We start from the raw sequence: 6,975 nt of genomic DNA, 5'->3' as shown, positions 1-6,975 counted from the left end.
GGGAAGGGGATGGTAGGACTGACAGAGGGAAGGGAAGGGGGTTGGGGGGTGGCAGGGCAGGCCTGGCAGAGCAGAGGGAAGGGGATGGTAGGGCTGGCAGGGGGAAGGGAAGGGAAGGGGGTGGCAGGCCTGGCAGAGCAGAGGGAAGGGGATGGTAAGGCTGGCAGAGGGAAGGGAAGGGGGTTGGGGGGTGGCAGGGCAGGCCTGGCAGAGCAGAGGGAAGGGGATGGTACGGCTGGCAGAGGGAAGGGAAGGGGGTTGGAGGGTGGCAGGGCAGGCCTGGCAGAGCAGAGGGAAGGGGATGGTAGGGCTGGCAGAGGGAAGGGAAGGGGGTTGGGGAGTGGCAGGGCAGGGGGAAGGGAAGGGGGTGGCAGGCCTGGCACAGCAGAGGGAGCGGGGGTGGTAGGCGCTCTGGGCAGGGACAGAGGCAGGGAAAACCGAGGGCCAGCAGCAATTTCAGCCGGCGGAGGAGGGAGCTGGGGGCGGGGCGGAGCTTGAGGGGCGGGGTGGGGGCGGGGCTGTTCCCGGCTCCGGTGGAGTGGGGGCGGGGCGGGGGAGCCGGTAGTTTCCCGTCAAAAGGCGGGCGCGGGGAGGTGACTGGCGGGGAGCAGTTGGCGCTGGGGCATCGGGACGCGTAGGTATTGAGCGGGGTGTAGAGTTGTTCCGGGGGCGGCGGGGTCAGCGCCCGGGGGGGGGGGGGGGGGCTTGAGGTGGTACCCTTGTGGGGCTGGGGGGGGGGCTGGCTGGCTCTGAGGTGCCCCTCCCCCATGGGGCTGGGCTCCCCCCATCCCCCTTTGTGGGGGGTTATCAATTTCTCCCTCCTGCAGTGGGGTGGGCAGCTTTCTGCCCCCTGGCCCAGGAGCTGTGTGAGGGAGCTGTCCTGTGTGGAGTGGGAAGGGTGGGGGGACTGAGTTCCCTGACCCCAGGGGGGCCTGGCTTTAACCCCTGCCAGGAGTGGGTGAGGGCTGAGAATGGGCAGAGGTGGGTGTGAGGATGTGGGTGAGTCTTCCTCCCCCTTCCCTCTTAGAGTTTTTATAGCATGTTGGAGGGTGGGGGGCTCTGGAAAATACTCTAAGAATTTAAGCCCTGCCTACACCCTTCACGCACTTGTAGACTGGTGATTTCTCCCCTCCTTTCAGGTTGTCATTTAACCAAGCTCCACTCACTTATTAATCTTTCCTCCCTACTGGATTCCTCCAGCCCCCTAATCTCTTCCATGGAGCTCCTGTTGCTTTGTCAAGTTCTTTCTGGTAACTTAATGCCAGAATGGAATGCCTTATTCCTGGTGTGGTTGTATAGAAGGCCTCACACGCCTCCTTGTGCCTAAAATTGCATTAAGCTTGTTTACTTTATTTTATTTTGCAGCCGCATAGCAATGCAAGCTGATGGCTAACTTGCTGTCTACCTTTGTAACGAAGGGCTTTCAACATTACTGATTCCTTGGCTACTTGTCTCCGTGAAGGATCTGATTTAGATTTTCCCTTCCCCACCACCCTTTCCCACTCCAATACACTAGCTGTGTTTTTCTAAGTTGAATCTCTTTAAAACTTTCTGCCCATGTATCTAATCTCGAGAGAGAGACACACACACACACCTTGTGTTTCTCCATCCCCAGTGGTGTCAGCAGCTCATTCCCACTTAATAATCTAAGAATGTCAGTTCAGTTTAATGAGACTTTATTGGGATTACAAGTTATACAAGTGTGGTCAAAGTGATAAGAAAAACCAGACCCCTCAGATATCTGTTGGGTGGGTTATGCCCATCCAGGATAGTTATATGCTGTGTTTGGGGTTTGATCACCATGTGGATGTCATTAATATTTTGCTTACTAACTCTTCTAGATAATTAATGAGCATATTTATTAAGACGTGTCTTAACACTGGTTTCTCCCTTTCTCCCCGTGTGCTACTTTGCTACTTGTCATAACCATTTTGTGTATGGGTTTCCAGCCAGCTTGCAATCCACAGGAGTTGTTCTATCTGAGCCAATTTGAATTAACTTCCCAATTGAGATTTTGTGAGGCACAGTATCGAGTGCCTGACTAAAATCCAGATAGAATCCCTGTGTTCTCTTTCTCTCTCTCTGATAAACTCTAGATTTGTAGTGACTTGTTCCAATGTTATCCTAATGATAAAAGTTTGCCTTATTGGGATATAATTGCCAGGATTTTTTCTCTTTTGTGAGGGATAAACTCCCCTGTTCATAACCGTGTGCCTCTCCCTGAGTTGTCTGGGACATGAGTAAAAGATTAAAGCATCTCTGGACCCCATTGTGGCAGGATGGAGTAATTAGAGGGAGAAATTTATTTTTGGGGCAGGGAGGGAAGGGGGAATGGGTAGGCTGGGTTAGGAGGAGAAGTCTCTTCTTGGGGCAATGATGTGAAGTATGAAAGGATGATTGTCGTCTTCTCCTCTACTGTGGTTTTCTCTCCTTTTCGGGCTATAACTTGCTGATGTAGTAACAGCAAAGTGCTGGTGTCTGATCATCTTCTGATATTAAAGTAAGGTTCCATAGAAGCCAATTTTAATGAAAAGCTCTCCTAGGGCTTCCTCTGTTCCATGGCTTGCTCTCCTCCCACACTAGATGAGGTCAGTGACTCATCTTCCTTTATGGGCTCAGTTTAAAAAGCTGTAGCGTGTTCAGGAGCATATGCATTTCCTTCTGAAAGGGAACTTTGTTCAGAGTACAGCTTTTAAGTATGGAGTCTGCAAAATCCAGTGTAGCTGTTGCCACTCACACATACTCTCCTCTTGTATCTGCAGTACAATAGGTGTGAGCTGGGTCAGTAGGCTCTCTTGGATCTGGGAGGATGGGATAAAGCCCTTGAAAAATACTTTTAAAACAATACTGTCACTAAAGAATATTTAACCTGTCATCTGCCAGACACAGAATAATTATGTAAAGCTTAGTCACTTATTGCTCACTTTTTAAAACCTCTTTTCCCCACCAAAATACTGGCAGTTTACAAACTGAATCTGAGTTGAAGTTCTTGATGTGAGTCTAAAGTGCTTGAGAAAGCGTTCATGCTGTGAGGCAGATTTTTCTGTCATTTAGATAGGAATTTTCTGCATTCTAAGTAAGTATTTTCTGAAATCTGTCAGCAAATTTGAAATGCAGGAAAGTTCAAGCTAATCTTGTTACGAGACAGTTAAGAGTCCTGATTGCTCTAGCAAAAAATATTTTAGGAGCACTACAACTTTGATAGAACTGTACCCTAAATGCAAACCTATCCTGTTACTCAGATCAGAATGATTTTAACCAAATGTCTAGAGATTTGAGCTGTGTATTCTAATCATGGCTAGGGAGGATAAATGGTACTGAATATTATGTCTGTAAAAGTTTACTTAAAATGTATTATGAGCAGTTATTCACAGAAATCTGTGAAACTTTCTCCGTCCTTTTTAAAGGAGCCTTATAAAACAGGCATGAAAACCTATTTTCCTATCCTTTAGCAAACAACTCAAGAACTTGCTTGTCCTCCCTCCACCCCCTAAAAAGCTACTGTCCTCAGATGAGAAGTATTTTGCAAGGATGCATTTTGGCTGGTTATCTTATAGACAAGGATCTACAGTAGACAGTAAACTCTGTTTTCATCACTTTCAATTTAAGTCGTTTCACCACCATATGGAATCTGCAACTACTTCCAGCAGGAGCGCCACCAGCTTTTCTGCCGCCCTAGGCGGTGGAAGGTCCCGCCCCAAAATGCCGCTCCCCACAGAGGCAGTGGAAGGTTCCGCTGCCGAAATACTGCTGCGGTCACCGCCCCCTCCCCCAAATTGTAGCGCCCTCGGCAACTGCCTAGGTCGCCTAATGGGTTGCACCGGCCCTGACTTCCAGTGTCTTCACCAACAAAAGCCAATGCAAACCCTCACCCTGGTGCTCTAAGGAAGCCACTGGCTCCCCTGTTAATTTCGAGAACAAATTCTGTTTTGGTCCTAATCTCCAAAAGCTTTCCTATGTTGGGACTTGTCAATGTTGGGACCCCACTTCATTGCCCACAACTCACCCAAGTGATTGTGCTCTATAGGGATTATGCAGTTGAAGAACCCCAAGAAAAGACTGCTTGGAGGCTGACTGAAACCAGTCTTGCTTGTGATCACCTCAAGATGTGGAATCATGCAACAAAAATCCAGATTTACTCTTTCAAAAACAAAATTAAAAATAAATTCTTAAATCATGAGGAGAATTGCTTTCGGTACTGTTTGCTTTTTACTAATTGTTGTGCCTAGATACTAAGGTACTTAAGACAAATGGCTATATAACATAACCCTATGCAAATTGCAAATATAACTGTGCTACTTGTGGAGAGGTGGCTATTTCTGTCCTTGGTTAAAATGCTGACACTGTATTTAAAAACATTTTTATACCTCTGTAACTTAGCCAAAACTAAAACAAGTCACCTGAGACTTCCTGTGACCTTCTGTGAAGAAGTATTGGAATCTTGGGCAGTTGGACAAAGAATGATCAGATAACAAAAAACAGTTTGCAAAACTTCTCCCTTTGCTGGAAAATCCTGAGCTCAAGGAAAAGATGAAGAATCATGGGATTTAACATTGAGCTCCATGACAAACACATTGCCCTTTTAGTTGGTCAAGACTAGGGAGATTTTAGGATTTGGGACCTGCTACCATCTGTACCTCTGATGAAGAGGGCAATGGCACTGCAACGGGGGAGGGATAGCTCAGTGGTTTGAGCATTGGCCTGCTAAACCCAGGGTTGTGGGTTCAATCCTTGAGGGGGCCACTTAGGGATCTGGGGCAAAATCAGTACTTGGTCCTGCTAGTGAAGGCAGGGGGCTGGACTTGATGACCTATCAAGGTCCCTTCCAGTTCTAGGAGATAGGATATCTCCTATAATTTGTTTATTTAAGGCTAGAGTCCAGCAGAGGCTGCTGTGCTCCAGGTTAATTAAAGGTGGGGGATATATTCTTGGCTTGACCTATGACCTAGATCTACTTAGTTTGCCATACTGGCAATAATCCAAGGTAGACTTCAGATGTGTTTAAAATGACCTTTCCTGCAACTCTTGGAGACATGGGCGGGAGGGGAAGAGTGAATCCAACATTACTTTCAGGGTATAGGAATATCCATTTTGCCTACATACTTCTAGAGCTTCCTTCACCTTCCTTGGTATATTGAGGAGGCCCCATTTTGTCTCTACTCTGCAGTGGTTCATGCTGGATGTCCTGGGTTTTAAGCTGTGTATACTCTCAGTAGAATTTTGAGTTTAAAGTTATACTATTCTAGCTAGTATATAATTCATAAGATCAGCATTGACTAAATGCTTGTAAAACCAGCACGATCTGTAGAATCCATTCAACTGTGTTGACCTATGAGCTAAGGAAACTTCCCAAATGCTTACCTTTTTAAATTATGGTGTTGCAAGACTGGTTAGTTCTCACTCCGCTGCATTGGCAAAGCCCTGAGCATCAGCAGAGGAACAAGAACTGTCTGTTGCCCGAGGAAGACAACACTCTTGGTTACATGCAGCTTTGCAGACCCAAGTGCTAGAGATTGTTGTGTGTGGTTTTTAAGCTTAGGTTCTGCGAAAGCTGATGGAATTTACCCGAGAAATAGTTCTGCTTGCCGCAGGCAAGTGTGAATGTCTTTCATACCATGGCTTACACTAGTTAGAGCTGACAGTTTTACGAAACTGGCTTTGTGGGCATTTGAACTTCTCCTTTTTTGCCCCTCGCCCAAAAAACTTTAATTTGGTTTAACAAGCTTGCAACTTCAAGTCCTTGTCGGGTTTCTTCTGTCAGCTACCTATGGGTCTTTTGGAGAGAGCAAAATAATCTGGACTTCAGAGCTTTAGCTCTGCTCCTGATTAAATTGTGGAGGTATTTTCAGAGAGTAGCTGGAGACTGGGATAGTCCTGTGGAAAGAATGTAGGATATTTAATGCCACCTTATCCTCTAAAAGAACTCTTACATTAGATGAGTATGCTGGCATGTTCCTGGGCACTTGCTGCTCTGACATGTGCATGGGCACTTCTGGAGATCCTACTGTGCATTGAGCACTCCCTCTTGCTCAATGGCAATCTTTGCCAGGGAAGATGGGCTTTCCTGCAGTCTCTCCTGCTACAGCAGAACTTTTGTCCAAGAATGCACTCATCTGGAATCCTTCAACCAATTTTTGTAGCACCACTTAAAGATGCAGAGCCACTGTGTGTGTGTTGACCCAGGGCACTGGGTGAGGTAGGAGTAGCAGATACCTGGTTATTTTAGCAAAAGAAGGTCCTTCAAGGTACTTACAAACTGATGGGATACATCCTCTAAAGCAGCTCATAAACCTAAGTATTTTTCTCCTTTGGCTTTTGCTGAAAGACCCCTGATTCTGTATATACTGAGCAACCCTGAATGCAGACATGGAAGTGTAGGCATCTGCTACTGCCCTCCCTTTGCCTCTGTGGAAGGATAAGGACTGGACAATTGACCTGAAGAAAACTTAGGATACCGTTCATCTCATGAGCTGTGGCGAGACTAGCTTCTGTCTTCCATTATAAGATGGATGGGAACTTACTCTATGGGAAGCAGGAACATGCCCAAGAAAAGAAGGTGACTAACTTGCCAAAACATGTTTTACAAAGGGATGGAATTATAGAGAACATGGATGGATGGGTAGGGTAATAACTGGCAATAAATATGGACCTTTCCTCTCTTGGCTTTGAGTGTACTCAACATCCAATCAACACCACCTGCCTGTGTGGAAATTATCTAAACCCGTTTCCTAGGAGATCACAGAAACTATCGAGATGTTTTAATCTACTGGCCCTCTTAAGTAATTTACTAACTCAGCCCAGCAAGTACCTTAGTAGGAAGATCACCAGAATTCTAGTTTCCCTTTTTGGATAAACTCTTAATTGTAAATCAAAGCGCACAACACCCTGACTTTGTTAGAAGAACATTTTTAGCAAAAAGAACAGGAGTACTTGTGGCACCTTAGAGACTAACAAATTTATTAGAGCATAAGCTTT

General features: G+C 46.2%; 1 long non-coding RNA gene across 2 annotated transcripts in view; it reads left to right on the top strand.

Moving 5' to 3' along the window:
- The first annotated feature begins 560 nt into the window (after positions 1-560).
- The window catches only part of LOC117870243, a 54,171-nt gene continuing 47,756 nt past the window's right edge, over positions 561-6,975 (top strand). For both annotated transcript variants that reach the window (XR_004643942.1, XR_004643943.1), the window contains exon 1: positions 561-634. This is a non-coding gene — a long non-coding RNA (uncharacterized LOC117870243). The remainder of the gene's footprint in view (positions 635-6,975) is intronic.

This window comes from Trachemys scripta, unplaced genomic scaffold (assembly GCF_013100865.1).
Source record: "Trachemys scripta elegans isolate TJP31775 unplaced genomic scaffold, CAS_Tse_1.0 scaffold_110, whole genome shotgun sequence".
In the NCBI taxonomy this organism is placed as follows: domain Eukaryota; kingdom Metazoa; phylum Chordata; order Testudines; family Emydidae; genus Trachemys; species Trachemys scripta.
This window is presented reverse-complemented; position numbering and strand designations above follow the sequence as displayed.